At 34.1% G+C, this 20364-nt stretch overlaps 1 pseudogene; it reads left to right on the top strand.

Moving 5' to 3' along the window:
• Positions 1 to 7290: 7290 nt before the first annotated feature.
• LOC149576594 (germin-like protein subfamily 1 member 1 pseudogene) lies at positions 7291 to 8159 on the top strand (annotated as a pseudogene).
• Positions 8160 to 20364: the final 12205 nt, after the last annotated feature.

The raw sequence follows: 20364 nt of genomic DNA on the forward strand, positions 1-20364 counted from the left end.
TCAGCAAGAGAATATTCAGTTAATCATAACAAAGCAAGGGACACAAATGAGTATCCAATCTCAGAGGATCAAGGTTAGAAGAAAGTAGATCAAGTGCCTGTATTCAGCAATCAAAGATTGTAAGCTATCAGGTTTATTATACCTAATACTCTTTAGCCATTGTATTAGAAAGGAAATCCTATGATGATAGGTTAGCTTAACAAATATTTTGTTGATCCTTTAAGTAGGTGACTAAATCCTTTGATAGGGCAACACTTCATGTAAAGTGTTTGTAAATCTTTTAACCAGGTCACTATTGATACAGTGTAAAGCCTTTGACAGGGCAGGCCTTTAACTGGGCAGACCATTAGAAGTGGTCAAACATTATTACTGCAGTGATTTTGTGGGTATCATCCCCACCCTAGTTTTACCTTCTTATTTCTGGAGGGTTTCTAGGTTACCAAAATCTCAAGTGTTATGTGGTGATGCATATTTGTTTCTCATGATTGCTTAATGTTTATATGCATGCATGTTCATTTCAAAGATATGTTATTAAGAATTCAAAATAGATTAGAAGCTAGTACTTCTGATTCACCCCCCCTCTTAGAAGCATTCTTTCCAATAAGATATTCCAACAGTAGTGATTCCAACAACAATTCAGCTCGATTTCATCAATCAATAGGTATTTCATTCAAGTGCTGAGCTACACAAAGTTTGAAAGCTTATTTAATTTTAAACCCAAGTTTAGTAAACAATGGCATCTGGGTCAAAAACTACTAAGGAGAAGGAAATTCATTAAATTCAACTTGTTAGTAATGAAGTCAAATAGCCAAAGTTTAGGTCCATTCCTGAAATCGCTTATAAGAATGATCCCACTAGTACCCTATCCATAATACCTGATAAAGTTGTTATGGTTCAAGATGTTCGAAAGTGTTATAACTGTAAAGTTGGAGCCATAAGAGATTTGGAGATTTTTAATGTATTTGATAAACTCTATGATAATGGAAAACTTAAAGATGAATTCTCCATAGTTGAGAAGAAGGGTCTGACCAAAGCCCTAGTTTTTTCTATTGTTTGCAAAACAAAATAGATATGCATAGTGTTGAGCAGAATCCATGATGGAGCCTTTTAGTTAGAGGTTGGGCCAGTGAAGTTTACAAAGAAAACTGTCCATAGGGTTACTGGTATTCCAACCCTAGATTGGCCAAAGACCTTGAGAAGTGACAAAAAGGAGGCCATAGAGAAGAACACTTGTTCCAAATGGAATAATAGGGGAATGACAATAGACACCATCATAAAAACCCTACTGGATTTTGTTGTGAGAGTCATATCCCACAAATTCTGCCAGTCAAGCAGACTAAATAGTATACCATGTATAGCGGTGGATGTTGCCTATAAATTGGTAAAGAAAGATCATACATATGATCTTGCAGAGCTCATGTTACAGCATATCAATGAGAATCTAGAACCTATAAGGAAGTCTAAGGGAGCTCAATGCAAATTTGGCTCATTTTTGGTTTGTATGTTTTTCTATATTATGAAAGAATTCCCTTTAGTAGGCAAGGTGAAATAGGATTAGAATAAGACCATTGTTGAGCAAATAAATGGATTCATTGAGCAGATGGGTGAGAATTTTGACATCCAAATGACTAGCTATTTTGAGGACTTCAAGAAGTCCATGAAATAGAGGATGAGGATACTGATCTCACTAGTTGAGCAGCATGAAAAGTATATTTTCTTTCTTGTAGATATTGATTACACTTATACACAAGAATTCATACCTAGAGTGAGATGGCTTAGGCCACTAGGTTATGAACTTGATGTTGATCAAGCCTTAGCAGCAATAACAACACTACTTGCAGAAGACATTGAAAAGGATGAAAAACATTTTGGTACTTATGACATTGTCAAATAAAGGGTGGTGACAAATCTTAAGATAGCCATATTAGTGAAAAAGAAGGCCAATTTGATCAAGAAGATCAAGAAGAGATTTGGTCTTGAAGAAGTAGGCTCAGTAGAGGAAGAGGAAGTAGATGAAGAAGAGAATGACAATGAAATGAAGAAGATGAGCCTCTACAACTGACTCAAGGCCTAGTTGAGTACAAAGAAGAAGGTGTAGAGGAAAAAGTAGCCAAGGAAGCACTTATCAGAATTAAAGTCATCGAAAGGAAGGCTAAAACTCCACCTACTCCTCAACCCAAAGCAAAGAAAGTGGCAAAACCTGCACCAAAGAAGCCTACTACCAAAGCCACCACCAGAGCTACAACACAAAAGGCCAAAGAAGAGGCAGAAAAGAAGAAGAAAGCCATCAAGAAGAATGATGAGGAGCCAAGGAAGAGAAGAAAATATGTAGCTCAACTTCACTCAGATGAAGAAAAGATAGAGATAGATGATGATAGTCAGTTCAAAGTGGTAAGTCATCCACCCAAGTCTGCCATAGATAAATTGTGTACAAAGATTAGAAATGATGACTTGAAAGATTTAAAGAATTTAGATTTTAATAAGCTCACTAAGGAAGAGCAAAATAAAATAGAGGAATCTGTTTATGCTATGATGGCCATGTACAAGCACACACCTCTAGAGCTAGATGGCTCAATGCCCAAGGAATTGTACAAAATCGTTGAAGATAAATGGCATTTCTGTCTACAAATGGAAAAGGAAATAAGGGAATCTACTTTAGCTAGATTGTTGCCTGATTTGACTAAGGGTCAAATAACTAATGCAGTCAAGAGGCGCAATAGTAGATTTACTCCTAAATATAGATCATTTTTTGTTTTGCAAAATAAAATTAAAGAAGTAGTCAGAAAAGCCACACGATTATGGAAAATAATATACAAGAAAATTGATGATGTTTTTGATGAGGAATACAAGGCAAAAGCAAGTGCCAAGAAAAAGGAAATGAAAGAAATAGGGAAAAAGGAAAAAGATAAGAAGGAAGAGGAGAAGAAGGTTGAGGAAGAGAAGAAAGTGGAAGAAGAAAAGAAAAATGAAGAGGAGAATAAATAGGAGAAAGAGGAAGAAAAGGATACAGATGAGCAGCAAGAACAAAGTGTGCAAGACACACAACTATCACTGCCTAGCCCTCCTCATGCCACCATCACACCTATAGAGATTATCAAAATAAAGGACATTATTGACACCTCTTGTCAAAACATCAATCCACTGATTGCAAAAGATCTCACAATGATCCTTGACCAATCAACACAAGCAGCTAGATTATGTTCAAGCCCAATACTAGTCAATGTTGATGAATTGCAAAAAGCAATTGTAAAATCAAAGGAAGTCAAGGTGCAAACACAAGAACCACCTTCAACCACTCAAACTACTAGAATCCTATTCCTTCCTCCACCATCTCCACCAAAAGCAGTCACAGATGCACTTCAAGTATCGAACACAATAGCAAAGGTAGAAACAGGGAAAATAGAATAGCTAGCAAGCACACCCCCAACCATTGAAAGTGAAAAGGAGAAACAAGCTAAAGAGAAGGAAGAGACAAGAGATGAAGAGGAATCTGCAATACAAACTTTTCTTGAATTACCAAAAAGAGGTACTCCCACTCAAACTCTTCAGAAGCCGAGCACTAAAATTCTAACATTGCAAGTTAGAACACCAGGCTCAAGCTCAACAAAAGTAGCCAAGAAAATTTAGTATGGAATTCCTGAGCTTGATGAGGAAATTACAATACCATACTATGAATCTAGCACTCTCACCGAGGAGAAGATTAATGAAATACAGAGTGCACTGGATAGAAGAAGAATACAAGAGGTATTGAGAAAAGAATATAAATATAGGAAAGCACTGAATGAGATAAAAGACATCTTTATGGATTCCTTTAGACACCTGATGAGTCAAGGCCAATAGTAGAGCAACTATCTGACATAGTTGACCAGGTGACTAATGAAGACCAAGATACAAATGCAAAATTAATGGAATGGTCAGAAAAGAAGTTCCAAGGAAAGGTAAATGAGAAAATATCTGGTGATATAGCACTATCTCAAGTTGAGTTGGCTAAGAAATTGGATAGAGTTGTGTGATTTTTCCAATTTCACATAGGAGACTAGCCAGAAAATAATGAGCTTGGAAAGAAATCTAAAGATTTCTAGTATGCAACTCCCCACTAATCTAGCTCAAAGTGAGAAGCATTTTGCTCAAATGCTTCACACTCAAAGAGAATTAGTTGTCTTAATAGCAGACGAGGCAAATACAAAAGCTAAGTTGATGCAAATCTAGTCCTCTATAACCCCTCACTTGGAGGTACTCCATAAGGAGAAAATGTATGTAGAAACAATCCTCAAGAAAGATTCAAATATTTCTACTTTAGATGGACTTTTACATCTAGAAATAGAGGTTTCCATCTAGCATAAGTCATTGGACATTGCACTAGAAAATCGGGATGCAGCTTTGAAAATACTCCTAGAGGTAAATAGCACATTTTTGGCTAAGCATGGTATTACTCCATAGAACCCTTTGACATCAGTATAAAAAATGGGGAGATAAAGTAAGAGGGAGATATATGTATATGTAGATGCTATGGGAGAATGCCAAATTTTGAATCATTTTTTGTACATTCTTTCATTTTTGCAGATTGAGTGGAAAGTTTTTAAATAGCCAAAAAGGGGAAGTCAAGTTATAAGGAAAAAGGGGGAGATGCAAAATTTTGAACTTCACATAGATCAAATATAGCATATAGGCTCAGAATGCAGAAACAGGATTAAGGACAGAGAGAATCAAGCACATTAGCACATAATTTCAGTCTCAAGAATGGACAAGGCATAATCAACTCAGGGGGAGTCATAAGGTATATTGTTACTCACAATATTTTTGAAATTTTGCATGAATACCAAGAAAATAAAGAATATACTCAATAAGTTTAAGTTCATAAATGCTTAGTTAAGTGTTTTTGACACTCATGTCAAAGGGGGAGATTGTTGGTCAAAAGAATAGTCTTGACAATTGAGTGTCAAAACACTTAACCATTTTCACTATATATGCCAAGTACACAATGTATGTTGAGCCAAAATTGCAATAGGTGTCAAGCCATAGTTGGTGCCGAGCAAGTCACAATGTAGTATATGCCAAGTAATCCAGGAAATGTTCATGTGTCGAGTGATCCAAGAAATGTTCATGTGTCGAGTAATCAAAAAATGTTTAGATGTCGAGCAATACAAAATATAGATGTGCCAAGCAATACAGTGTTTAATAGGTACTAAGAAAACTAGGAAACTAATGGATGCCGAGCAATCCAAGAATCAGTTCATGCCAAGCATCAGTATTGTAAATAGTGACGAGTAACTCAAGATCAACATAAGAGTTTGTGCTTTCACAAAGTAAGATGTAAACTATTTTTGGAGCCAACCTAGAGAAATTTTAATGGAGAAAAAGGATGAACCATTTGCAATCCCTATGCAATCTGCATACAACCAATCAGAAAAATGGAGAAGGCATGCAACCAATGAAGAAAATCCAAGGATTTGACCAGGAATTTGAGATTCAATATGGATCATAGATCCATACCTAACCCTAAGTCTTCACATTCTTTATAAGGAGGTCGAATGCATCATTGAATGTGTGGAAGAGAATAGTATAAGGGGAGATTATAGCAAAATTTTAGTGTGAAGAGGAAAATACTTAAAGGAACAAAGTAGCAATTTCATATCTAATTGATCAGAATAGCACAAGGGACAAGGAACACATACAAAGATCATATCAAGCAAGGATCATAACAAGAAGAGAAGATCTAGTTCCTGAACCCAGCAATTTGAGATTACATTCAATCAGGTCAAATGTTCTAATACTTTCTCACAATTGTATTAGATGCTAAAATCCTACATTGATAGGTTAGCTTAACAGCTAGGCCGAAGAACATTTGGAGAAGGTGATTGAAAATCTTATATATTAGGTGGGTTTAACAACCTATTGTAAATCCTTTAATAGGGTGACACTTCATGTAAGTGTTTGTAAATACTCTAACGAGGTCACTATTGACATAGTGTAAAGCCTTTAATAGGGCAGGCTTTTCACAGGGCAAACCATCAGAAGTGGTTGACCATTAATTGTTGCAGTGATTTTTTGTGGGTGTCATCCCCACCCTAGTTTTACCTTCTTGTTCCTGGAAGGTTTTTGGGTTATCAATTATGGTGTTATGTGTTGATGCATGCTTTCATTTTATGTTTACTTATATGTTTACATGCATGTACATTGTTTTCAGTTATGTGTTAATAAAAGGATAAAAATTGGTTACTTATGATTCACACACCCCCCTCTCAGAAGTACTCTTCCCATTTGAACATTCCAACATTTTCTTCCTGGTAATTTCTTTGATGAGCTCTTGAATTAGGTTTATTTATTTATAAAATTTGTAGTGGTTAGCCCAGTTTTGCTAAAAAAACAAAACAAAAAAAAAATCATAAATTAATCATCAAAATTTTATTAGTCTCTTCCTTATAGGTAAGACAGCTATGTTTTCACCTAAGTTATGACTATGCCTTATAGGCAAGACAATTATGCTTTCACCTAAGTTATGACCATGTCTTATATGTAATACACTTACATTTTCACCTAAGTCATAACTATTAATATTTTTCTTGGTACATAGCTGAATACATAATACAAACTATAGTATTTGCTAATATTGTTTATTAAAGACAATTATTTTAAAGTTCAATTCTTTTTACTAAAAGCATTTTGCTTTCAATGGTTATGGGTATGCATCATCATCGTGATATTGTGATTAAGAGCTTTTTACTTTCATTGGTTATAGTACATATATCAAATATACACTGCTACATATTCTATATTATGAAACAACATTTCTGCAACCATACAAGATTTGAGAAATTAAAAGTTATAAATATATATTTTAGTAGAATTTTCATATACGTAAATATTTCTCTATATTTAATTAATAGAAAAGCAACTATTCTTTAAAAAAAAACACAAAATTACCCTCCCTTTTCCCTTTTAAGTTTATTGCTGAGGAGATTAACGTTTGTGCACATTTGGAAATGGGTTCTTCTTAAGAATTAATTTTCTCCAAGTTGGAGTGACGACCAGAATTGACGATGACAGGCTTAGCTGTAAAAACTTCATATGCTAATGCTTTTTTAATATCACGCGTTTTCCTTTTATATTCGGCCGACTATAACAACTCCATTTCAGAATGATCCTGTGACGATCGTTGACGCCATACCTACTTCCCATTACCTTTACACATCTTTGCCAATTTAACATTATATCTCTTGGCGACCATTCCTATTTTAATATGTGTTTTGTTGGACGAACAACTAGTCTTCATTCTCTAACTCTCACATACAAGAAACTGGGTTGAAATTTCCAAATTATTAAGAAACTCCTCATCTCTTCCTGCATCGATATATATAGAGGCAAGAAACTCAATATCGTTGTAAGTCGCTCTCTTCTTATTCAAAATTCCAATGGCATACTTTTGGCTTTCTTTGATATTGGTTTTACTTGTAGTATCCACAACAATTGCAGATCCAGACCCATTGCAGGATTTGTGCGTAGCAGACACTTCGTCATCCACACTCTTTATGAATGGGATGCCTTGTATGAATCCAACCAATGCTTCTGCAAAGCACTTTACTTCATCCATTTTGAGAAACCGAGGAAACACATCATCCAATCCATTTGGAGTGAGCGTAGCCTACACAGCAACACAAGTTCTCCCCGGCATAAACACCCTCGGGATTATCATGGCTCGAGTAGATTTTGCGGTGGGAGGAGTTCTTCCTCTTCATTTCCACCCACGAGCCTCTGAAATCATCTTCGTTTTGGAAGGCAGTCTACGAGTTGGGTTTGTGGATACCAACAACAAGCTTTTCTCTGTAGAAATGAAAGCAGGAGATGTTTTTGTGTTTCCCAAGGCTCTCCTACACTTTGCTGAGAACGTGGGAAAGAGCCCTGCCTCTCTCATGGCGGCTCTTAACAGTCAGGCTCCTGGTAACTCTGTCATTCCCTTGGCCACTTTTGCTTCCAATCCGGCAATTCCCATCAATGTATTGTCCAAGTCATTCCAGATCAACGTTTCAGAAGTGGAGACAATTAGAAAGAGTCTTGGTGGCAGCTGAGGATCCGATATTTGATTACTGAATTTTGTTTCTATGCTTGTGAAAGAGAATCTTGTACTGACTTATATGTTATGTACCATTTAATTATTTGAAGGCTGTTTTCTTGTGGTTTGTTGTATTGTGTATTCTGATGATAGATTGAGTTTGATGATTTTGAAATATTGATATTTATTTAAAAATTTGTCTACAAACCATCTTATTAGTTTTCTCTTTCATGGAGATTTATCATGTCTTCTCAATAATTTATCTTTTATGTAACTTTTTTCAGTATCTTTGCACCCCTTTGTTAGATTGTGGTGACTGATCAGGAAAGTACTGTACATACTTCATAAATAGTGGGGTTCGGCCGACATGGTAGCCGACATATTATGGCCGACATATGGCCGATATGTTATAACCCTAAAGCGGTTTAATACTTGTATAAAAGGGCTTAGGGTTGGGTATTTTTCATAATGTTGTGATACGAAATTGGTTCTTGCAGCGGTATTGAGCTGTAAGGGATTACGGATTGTAATCAGGTTGTAATCACTGGATTGTAATAAGATCGGACTTGTTGTTTGGTGGACGTAGCCCAAAGATTGGGTGAACCATATTAAATCTTGGTGCCTTGTGTTCATTTCTGTGTGTTCTATTATTTTCTGTTATTGGTTATATTTGCATGTAGTTTTTATTTCTGTCCGTGGTTTATCCTAACAAGTGGTATCAAAGCAAGGTTGTCTTTCAGTTATCCTCTGCAGGAAAGTCTCACGGTTAAGTGGGAGTCTCACAGTTGAGTGGGAGCGATGGCAGATGAGGGTAAGTTGAGGGTTGATAGGTTTAATGGGCAGAACTTCTAGTTATGGAAGATGCAAATGGAAGAATATTTATATCAGAAGGATTTATGGAAGTTGTTGGAAGGAAAAGCCAAGAATCAGGGAACTATGTCAGAAGCTGAATGGGATCTTTTGGACAGAAAGGCACTCGGAAGCATTTGGTTATGCTTGGCACCATCGGTGGCATTTAATATTACAAAAGCAAAGACGACAAAAGATTTGATGAAAACCCTAGTGACACTGTATGAAAAACCCTCCACTTCAAATAAGGTATTTCTCATGAAGCATTTATTTAATATGAAAATGGCAGAAGGTGGATCTGTTGCAGATCATTTAAATGAGTTTAATACTATTACTAGTCAATTATCTTCTATGGGTATCAATTTTGATGAAGAAATTAGGGCTCTCTTGATTTTGTGTTCTTTGCTTGAAAGCTAGAATGGCTTGGTAATGGCGGTGAGTAATTTTGTTCCTGGATCTAGTACCCTAAAATATGATGATGTGATCGGTGTTATTTTAAGTGAGAAAACTCATAGAAAATCCTCAGGTGGATCTACATCAGGAAGTGCTTTAAATGCACAAAGCAGGGGTAGAACGACTGAAAGAGGAAGTAACTTTGGAAATCGTGGGAAATCAAGAGAAAAGTCAAAGGGGAGGAGGTCTCAATCAAGAGGACCAAATGATTGCTGGTAATGTGGAAAACCAGGGCACAAAAAGAAAGATTGCTGGAATCGAAAGAAAAATGAAGGAGATAAATCAGATGGAGACAAGGAGGCAAATGTGGTAAGTAACAAATCCAAAGAGGATGCTTTGCTTCTGTCTTTAGAGAGTGTTGATGATTCATGGGTTTTAGATTCTGGTGCTTCATTTCATGCTACACCTCATAGAGGTTATTTCATTGATTATGTCCAAGGGGATTTTGGGCTTGTTTATTTGGGGGATAATGAACCCTGTCAGATTGTTGGAAAGGGAAAAATTAAGATTAAGTTGCAGAATGGGAATCATTGGCTACTACATGAGGTAAGACATATTCCAAAATTAAGTAGAAATTTACTTTCAGCAGGGCAACTCGGTGATGAGGGTTGTGTAGTTACTTTTAATGATAAAAATTGGAAGGTTTCAAAAGGTTCCCTTGTAGTAGCAAAAGGTGTGAAAGTAGGCATCTTATATCTTTGTACAGGTCATATTGTTCCTTCTACTTTGATTGTTTCAGAGAAAAATGAATATTCAGGAACAATTACTGCAATTGAGTAGGGAGAACAAATAGCTACTGTAGATTCTGATACAGCGTTGTGGCACAATAGACTTGGGCACATGAGTGAGAAAGGTATGAAAGTACTTCACTCAAGGAAAGTTTTACCAGGTCTAAAATGTGTGAATATGGATTTCTATGAAAGTTGTGTGTATGGAAAACAAAAGAGAGTGAGTTTTGTAAAGACAGGGAAGGAAAACAAAAAGGAGAAATTAGAGCTTGTGCATACAGATGTATGGGGACCAGCCCGGGTATCTTCCCTTGGTGGCTCTCATTATTATGTTACATTTATTGATGACGCAACTAGAAAAGTATGGGTTTATTTCCTTAGACAGAAATCTGATATATTTCAAACTTTTAAGAAATGAAAATGCTTGGTTGAAAATGAGACTGGTAAGAAATTAAAATGTCTCAGATCTGATAATGGTGGTGAGTATTGCAATCATGAATTTGAAGATTATTGCTCCACTAATGGTATTCGTAGACAAAAAACTGTTCCAAGGACTCCACAGGAAAATGGAGTGGCTAAACGCATGAACAAGACTATAATGGAGCGCGCAAGGAGCATGAGGTTGCATGCTGGGTTGCCCTTACACATGTGGGCGAAGGCTGTCAATACTGCAGTATATTTGATTAATAGAGGTCCCTCTACTCCTTTGGGCTATGGTATTCCAGAGAAAGCATGGATTGGTAAGAAGGTGAGTTATTCTTTTCTCAAGACCTTCGGTTGTGAAGCTTTTGCTCATATAGACTTTGAAAATAGAACCAAGCTAGAAGCTAAATCAAAGAAATGTGTCTTTGTTGGATATGGCATTAATGAATTTGGTTATAGGCTTTGGGATTTTGAAAATCTTAAAATTATTAGAAGTTGGGATGTCATATTCAATGAGAAAGTGTTGTACAAAGATCTGTTGCAGCAACATGAGAAGAAAGCAGATGATTATGTAGTGTTGGATGATACTCCAAAAGCTGATGTTCCAGCCATTCCTCATGATGTGCAACAACTGAAACAACAAATACCACACACACCAGTGAATGTTAGACGGTCAACAAGGCAAATTAGACATCCACAAAGGTTTTCTCCCTCTTTGTATTCTATTTTACTTACTGATGCTAGTGAACCTGAAAGTTATGATGAAGCTGTGCAGGTGGATACTAAGATTCAGTGGGAGTCTGCAATGAAAGATGAAATGGACTCTTTGCTGAAAAATAAGACATGGGATTTGTGCAAGTTGCCTGCAGGTAAAAAGGCTTTACAGAATAAATGGGTTTACAGGTTGAAAGAAGAGGAAGGAGGTAAGAAAAGATTTAAGGCTAGGTTAGTTGTAAAAGGATTTGCATAGAAAAAGGGGATTGATTTTGATGAGATATTTTCTCCTGTTGTTAAAATGACTTCTATTCGTACTGTTTTAAGTCTTGTGGCTACTAAAGATTTGCATTTAGAGCAGATGGATGTTAAAACAACCTTTCTTCATGGTGATTTGGATGAAGAAATATATATGGCTCAGCCACAAGGTTTTGAGGTCAAAGGTAAGGAGAACTTAGTGTGCAAATTGAAGAAAAGTTTATATGGCTTGAAGCAAGCACCTCGGCAATGGTGTCTGAAATTTGACAGTTTTATGCATGAGCATGGATATAATAGGTGTCATTCAGATTACTGTGTTTATTTTAAGAGGTTGGATGATGATAGCTACATTATTTTATGTTTATATGTTGATGATATGCTTGTAGCTGGGTCTAACATGGATCATATTAAGGGGCTGAAACGCCAATTAGCACATGCATTTGCTATGAAGGATTTGGGGGCAGAAAAACAAATTCTTGGTATGAAGATTTCCAGAGATAGGAAGAACAGAACATTGACGCTATCTCAAGTTGATTATGTTGAGAAGGTGTTGCAACGTTTCTCTATGGAGAATGTTAAAGCTATCAACACACCTTTACCTGGTCATTTGAAATTGACTAAGGAGATGTGTCCCAAGACACAGGAAGAGAAGGATAAGATGTCCAAGGTACCCTATGCTTCAGCTATAGGAAGTTTGATGTATGCTATGGTATGCACTAGGCCAGATATTGCACATGCAGTGGGAGTCGTTAGCAGGTATATGAGTCATCCAGGATTTGAGCATTGGAATGCTATCAAGTGGATTCTCAGATATTTGAGAGGAACATCCAATAAGTGTTTACACTTTGGGGGCTCTACTATTGATTTACAAGGCTATGTTGACTCAGATTTGGCAGGGGGATATTGATACCAGGCGGAGTACTACAGGTTATGTCTTTACTATTGGTGGGGCAGTCGTGAGCTAGGTTTCTAGGTTACAGAAGATTAATGCTCTCTCCACTACAGAGGCAGAGTATGTTGCTACTATAGAGGTAGCCAAATAGATGATATGGCTTTAGTTATTCTTGGAAGAATTGGGACATCCTCAAAAGGATAATTATTTGTTCACAGATAGTCAGAGTGCCATTCATCTTGCTAAGAATTCAGCTCTGCATTCTAAGACCAAACACATACAGTTGCGGTACCATTTCATTCGATCAGTTTTGGAGGATGGACAGTTAAAGCTAGAGAAGATACATACCAATGACAATCCAGCAGATATGTTGACAAAGGTTGTAACAAGGGAGAAGATGAACTCCTCTTCAACTTCGGTTGGTCTTTTAGACCGAACATGAATAAAAGAACAATATGTGGTAGTGGTATTGCTACAGAATCAGTCTCCAAGTGGGAGATTGTTGTTTAGTGTATAGCCTGATCAATCCCCAAGTGGGAGATTGTTAGATTGTGGTGACTGATCAGGAAAGTACTGTACATACTTCATAAATAGTGGGGTTCGGGGCATCAAAATTTTTTTTTGGGCAGTAGCCGACATGGTAGCCGACATATTATGGCCGACATATGGCCGACATGTTATAACCCTAAAGCGGTTTAATACTTGTATAAAAGGGCTTAGGGTTGGGTATTTTTCGTAATGTTGTGATACGAAATTGGTTCTTGCAGCGGTATTGAACTGTAAGGGATTACAGATTGTAATCAGGTTGTAGTCAATGGATTGTAATAAGACCGGACTTGCTGTTTGGTGGACGTAGCCCAGGGATTGGGTGAACCACGTTAAATCTTGGTGCCTTGTGTTCATTTCTGTATGTTCTATGATTTTCTGTTATTGGTTATATTTGCATGTAGTTTTTATTTTTGTCCGTGGTTTATCCTAACACCCTTTTCATCTATAATGAACTTTATAGGGTCTTGGTCATTATAGGGTGTTTCCAAGTTATCAAAATTGTAGATATGAGATACTTGGCTCTTGAAATGGTACACATGAGTGTTAGTTCAAGTCACCATGAAGGCTACATACATTTCACAATTTTATTCCCAAGTTCCATCTTCTAACATTTTTTCATAGTATTCTTCATGCCATCTTTATGGGAAAAGAAAGGCTCAAATTCTGAAAAGTTCTCCATAATTTACTCCACTACCATACTATGATACTTTGAGTGATGCTTGTTGTCACCTTCAAGTTGATATGCTACGGCTCTAATTTATTTTTCCATATAGTAACATTTGCACTATTTTTATCTGCAGTCCATTATGTTGAGCCTTTATTTTTTCTTAGATCTCCTCACTTTCTACTTCATCCAACATGATGCTTAATTGAGATTGTCCATCTTCTTCTTTGATGGGCATGTCTGATTGAGGAAGATGTAGTTCCAACTAAAGAGTTCTTTAATGTATAATTCAACCTTACATATAAACCATAAGAATTTTATTTCACAAGAGCATAATGTTATATTCAACTATTATGTAATGGTCTCAACCTTTGCATAAATTATCAATTTTTTTCATGTGTGGTCCTAGACCAATTGTAGAAATCATTTAAATGGAATCCTACATTTGTAACACAAATGAGATTAATTCAAGTTTATGAACATGTACACAAGACATTACCTCTTAACATGTAGGAGATTAATAGTTATAGTTAGAAGTAACATGAAAACCAAAGCTAAGGCTACTACATCTTTGGCAAGATGTGACAATCAAGTAGGAATATATCTTCTATATATAGAAATGTTTTCTATCTCCTTGGCATAGTGTGAGGACAATGCACTTGCATGTCTACGATATATTGATGTGATTCTACTTGAGGCAGTGATTGATACAGTTTCTGAGTGCTATCCTATTCAATGCATGTTAGGTTAAACTAAGACATTTCCACATTCATGTCCTTATCATGAGATTCTACCATATATAGTGCCTATACTTGCATTTTAGAATTCCCCTTCAATGATGAATTTTTGAAACCTTTTCTCCTTAGTATGAAATATGCTAAGGCTGCCACTACCTCTAAGACTCACCTTTAGAGTGGTTGATTTTCCAATTTTTTTTTAAATATTGAAAAAAAACATGGCAAGGGCCATTGCATACATAAAGTCATTCCCAAGTGAGAAGTTAAAAAGGGATGAAACTAAAATAAAGTAAAATGGAATGATTTTTTACTTAGTTATGTTAGTAATAAATAAATAAAATTTGGAGGTTAATCAAATAAAAATTATATTATATTTTATTATATTTTAAAAAGTAAATGATAATAGTAATTTATTTAGATTTCAAGAAATTGATGATTAAGAAAAAAAAAAAATTTGATGAAATTATATCATAAATTTAATTAGAATTAGATATCACATCTTTAAAGTTGCTCAATTTTAAAAATATTAGGTTCAATTTTTTCTTTTTCAAAATAAACTATAGATAATCAATTTTATTAATTTTAAATACAATCAACATAAATAAATAATAATTTTTTTTTTACTTGAAAAATAGTAACAAAATAACAATAGTATTATATTATATAATGTTTAGATCTAATATTTCAATACAATCTATCTAACCTAACAACACATTCTTGCTAGCCCTTAAAGTAGTAGGAAATGGGCAATTTATTGCTCACCCTTAAAGTAGTAGGAAACACACAATTTATTCTAGGTCTTATTGCAGGGAAGCTTTTTTTGAAAATTTGAAATAGTAGAATTTGAACCAATTCACCCTCTATTTTATATTAATTTTAAATAGAAGGAATATGTTTTAGTCAAATTTGTTTTACAATTTTTTTAAAATATTATATTCAAACACCACCTTCCACTTTATAACTTTTTACTTTAAAAAAATCTTGTGATATATGATAAGATATACTTGACAAAATTATATAGAACCTCCAATCATCTCAGCTCTATTTTCATTGCATGATTACTAAAAGAATCATATTTACCCTAGATCCCCAGTTCTTGTGCATAATTAACACGAGAACATAAATTTTCTTTTGTCCAAATGCTTAAACACTACATACGTCTATAAATTATAGCTTATGGTATAGAAATTAAATTTACATGGAAAACTCAGAAGCCAAAATTTGATAGCCCATCAAATAAAAATAGTTAAATTTAAACACCAAGTTATGAACTATAAATTTGTAGCTAGGTTAAGGTCACTACATATAAGAGTGTTAGTGAAAGGATGCATAAGGAAGAGCAACAAATAAGGGTGTACCTTTAAAGTACATAGATTTTCACAAAGCACTGGTTTCAAGATACTCTCAAAGAACATGTGAATTCTTATTGGACAAATGCATTATAATGGTTGTGGTACTCTTTAGAGTATATAGAAGTGAAGAACATGGTTCTAGAAACTTACAAAATCTAGATTAAAATATTTGAATTCAAGATAATATAAATTTTACAATATATAGAATAAAAAGATGTTTCATCCTTTTCTAAATGTATTTATGTATCACACAATTAAATTGTTCTTAATATTTAAAAATCTTTAATATTTTAAAATTTATTTGACATGTTTAAATTGTTACCTACATAAAAATAACATAAATAGACTTATATATATATATATATATATATATATATATACAAAAATCCTACAATGCAATGGTACCTTGTGAACCTCTCATGCGAGAGGTCTTGTGTTCAAATCTACCTTCACCTAACAAATAATAATAATAAATCTAGGCTTCACTCATTTATAGTTTAACTAATGAAATATAATACATTATTTATTTTTAAATTTATTGTGATGTATCAGTTGGACTATATTAAATTATATATAGATAAAAGAAATGTTAATATAATAAAAAAATCCTACAATGCAATGGTACCTTGTGAACCTCTCATGTGGGAGGTCTTGTGTTCAAATCTACCTTCACCTAACAAATAATAATAATAAATCTAGGCTTCACTCATTTATAGTTTAACTAATGAAATATAATACATTATTTATTTTTAAATTTATTGTGATGTATCAATTGGACTATATTAAATTATATAGATAAAAGAAATGTTAATATAATAAATTAAAATATTTTTAATCTATCTGTCACTTTAAATATATATTTTATAATAAATAAATGACTATATATATTTATAATCAAAAGAGTCTAAATAATTGATTTTATTTTTTCAAATGTCAACAAAAAAATAGACACTTAATTGGACTTTAGATGAGAACACTACCACTCTAATAAAATCTTAATCTTGTGAATTACAATTTCTTAACTTTAAAAATATGAAATTCTTCATAGATTATAAATAAAACTAATAATTAAGGTAAATCTTAAATTCTAATTTTAAGGAGACAAAGGTTAGGATCATAGAAGTGAAAGGAATGTATCTAGGAATGTGTCTAGGAATGTGTCCAATAAAGCCTAGAGTGGTGTGAATAATAATAAATATATATTATTTTGTGCTATGATATGGAAATACAAATTTCTTTCAAGAATGGACAACTTTTCTTATGATTTCTCAATAGGACAAGAAATTTATATTAAAAATTTGCATAAATTTCTATATTTATTAATAGAAAAAAATTAAATTTTCACATATATAGTTTCATTTTCAACTATTCATATTATTTGAAAAAAAAAATTGTATTTTTAATTAGAGTATAAAAAATGTAAGATACACACACACACACACATACACACAAAAAAAAAAATTAAAATTTAAAAAATTAAAAAAAATTATTCTATTCTCATAGATATCTATAATTTGTAAGAAGTGTCATTTAGATCAATATTCATATTCAAAAATACGTTATTTTCTATAGATGAATATAAATCACTATGGAAATGCATCAACCAATAATCTTAGTGCATTAAAACATCTTATATTATGTCAATCAATAGACCTATTTGTTGGAAATATAAGAGGAGTAACTAAGAGGGGAGGGATGAATCAGTTACCACAAAATAAATTCTATATCCCTTAAATGCCAATACAAATCAAACCATAAACTCTGATTAAACTGTATTCTATTGATACTAGGTAAACACACAAGCACTCAATTAACAATAATAAATATTGTAGCTCATCAAGCATTGAGAATTACTTGTAACTTAGCAATAACTAAATATATTGATCTCAATGTGATTAACCTTAAATTTAACTTAATTGAATACGCATAAAAGAAATAGCATGAACACAAGTGACACCAACATTTAACTTGGAAACCCAATTTGGAAAATACTACCAATTGCAACTAGTTACTATTTTCACTTTTCTAAAATGAGCCCTATTAGGAGCCAACTCTATAAAAGATTAAAAACACATTGCTAGGTGTGACCCTATTAGAGAATTTAATCACCCTATTAGGAGTGGCCTTGTTAGAGGTCTTTAAGATAGTTAAAATAGAAATGCCACCTTGTTAGAGGATTTACAGATAGTTGTTAAGACAACTCTATTAATATATTTAGATCATTGCTACAATGATTAGAGAGTAACAATGAGATGGTCTGATTTTTGATATAACCAAATTACTGATTACAAATCTTAATTCTGGCTTGAATACTTGATTCTTTCTGATCGAATGTATCTTTTTAGCTCAACAAGGATATTCTACTTATCCTTCCAATTCAATTCCTCTAAGAATCTTAAAATCTTTTATTTTCTTCCACACATTCAATCCTCAACTTGATCTTATATTTATATCTTACACATTGTCAAGTTGGCTTGAATAAAGCTTAGAATAGTTAATATGCATCTTTTAAGGAAACTTGCAATAAAGAATATAAGGTTGTTTCCACATAACCAGTAATAGATCTGACATAAATATGCAATTGAACTCCACATGCAAGAGAACAGAAAAAATACCCATAGTGACAACCGAGAAATCAATGTGAACAAGCATGAAGCCACACATCCCATGCCATGCTTCTAACCTTCACAAATGCTCCCTTGGCTAATTTTTCAAGCCTTGTCCCACTCGACTCTTGCCTTTTTCCCTTCTATCTTCTCACACAACAACTACTCTTGTGGCCACTTATATAGTAGGAAGTCTCACAAAACCACCAAGTAGTATTACATAAACCATGTGCTAAAACCATGTGCTAGCTAACCCATTGACTCCATATTTAATATTGGAAATTTAATTCTTTTCCCTAGTATTAAATAATTACATGAAATATTGTCACAATGTTTCAATACAACTCATCAAGTATATCCCATGGGAATATTTACATGTTACACATCCATCTAGGTGCAACATTACATAATAAAATAAAATAATACATTATTACAATATTATGCAATGTGTGCAACACCAATAATGTCAACAATCTCTTACTTGTTGTATACATTGCATAGGGTCAATCTATAGCCACATAAATGAACAAGGGAACAATCCATCCCAGAACATCCACCATCACAAATCAAAGCACACCATGTGCTCCATCCTAGTACCCACAAAAAAATCATAGTATCTAGCTTCACAAACATGAATGATCTCACCTCCTATTATGTTACTGCCACTAGACATACACAGAAGTCATTCAAAGAGAAAGCCACCCAACCTACCACACTAGAAGAACATAAAGTCCTATATCAATTGAAATGCCAAGCACAAAAAACTTGATCCAAAGGTAATAACATATATCCATAGTTGTCAAAATATCTACAGCTGAAATAACACCCACAACAAGTGCCAAACCCATCCAACTATACATACCTCTAAAGGTATACCAAGTGAATCTCACATCATCAACATATCTAATTTGTAACCTACAATCACAAGCCTCAAGAGAAATCCTAGCCACATATATACCAAGAAGCTCCCACTGCAAAGATAATGTCAACTCTATAACCAATCCACTCACATCTCAAAGAGGTGAATCCATGAAGTCTCAAGGACGTCCACAACACATAAACCAATAACCATGTTATCTCTCACATGACATACATGAGCACAAACCAGTGATCACAATCTCTAACCAATCTCAAATCCAATGTAAGAAAAATTGAACATCTAGGAAGATAATCAAGACGAAAGAGTAACCATGCAAATCATAACCTATATCATGTCCTTCTAAACACACATCTAGATATAAACTATGCAACTATGATCTCCTCCATAAAACCCCAACAAGAAGTTACAATAACACCCAAAACATACCATATAACTAATTATGGATGTAAGCCTCTCACAAGAAGATCGAACTCACAAACCATTCCTAGTCCAAGGAATATGCCCAATATAAAACCATCTCCCAAACTCAACTAGCATAACAATATATACACAAGGAGATAACCAATGATAAAATATGTCTCAAATGAACCCTCTAGAACTAACTCATGTACCATAGCTCAAGATCCATATCCATGAAATATAAGCATAAATATAATGCACTTGAGAGAAATAATGGGCTATACCTCTCAAGTAGTTAAATTGGCGAGTAAACCAAGAGTGGGGAATGAGAATGCTTATCAAGATATCCAATTCTCCACCAAGACTCACCTAAAAATAATCTCCTCTCAAGTCCATATTAGGTGAATGCCCCTCATACTTCATGCTGAAACCATCAACTATCCCAAAAAATACTTCTCTAATCCAAGAAAAATCAGCATCACCACTATCTCTAAGTATCCATGGGCACCTGTAACCAATCAATCCATGCCAACTCAAAATGCAACATAGCAATATTATGAAGTATCTAGCTTATGATCAATGTACTCAACACCAATAAACTAAACCAAGACCAATGTCAAAGGTGCAACCATGGCCTCAGAAACATAAACATGACAACATGATTCATATGAACATACTATAACATGTCACAACTTCAGATGTGTATCAAGAGTATACTGTGACATAAAAATGAAACCATCATCACACCAAGGATAACATGCCAAATGAAAGCATAAACCACACCTTTACCAAGAACCCCATGAGTCCTCA

Source organism: Cupressus sempervirens, chromosome 1, assembly GCF_028749045.1.
Source record: "Cupressus sempervirens isolate cs-2001-9-10 chromosome 1, ASM2874904v1, whole genome shotgun sequence".
Classification (NCBI taxonomy): Eukaryota; Viridiplantae; Streptophyta; class Pinopsida; order Cupressales; family Cupressaceae; genus Cupressus; species Cupressus sempervirens.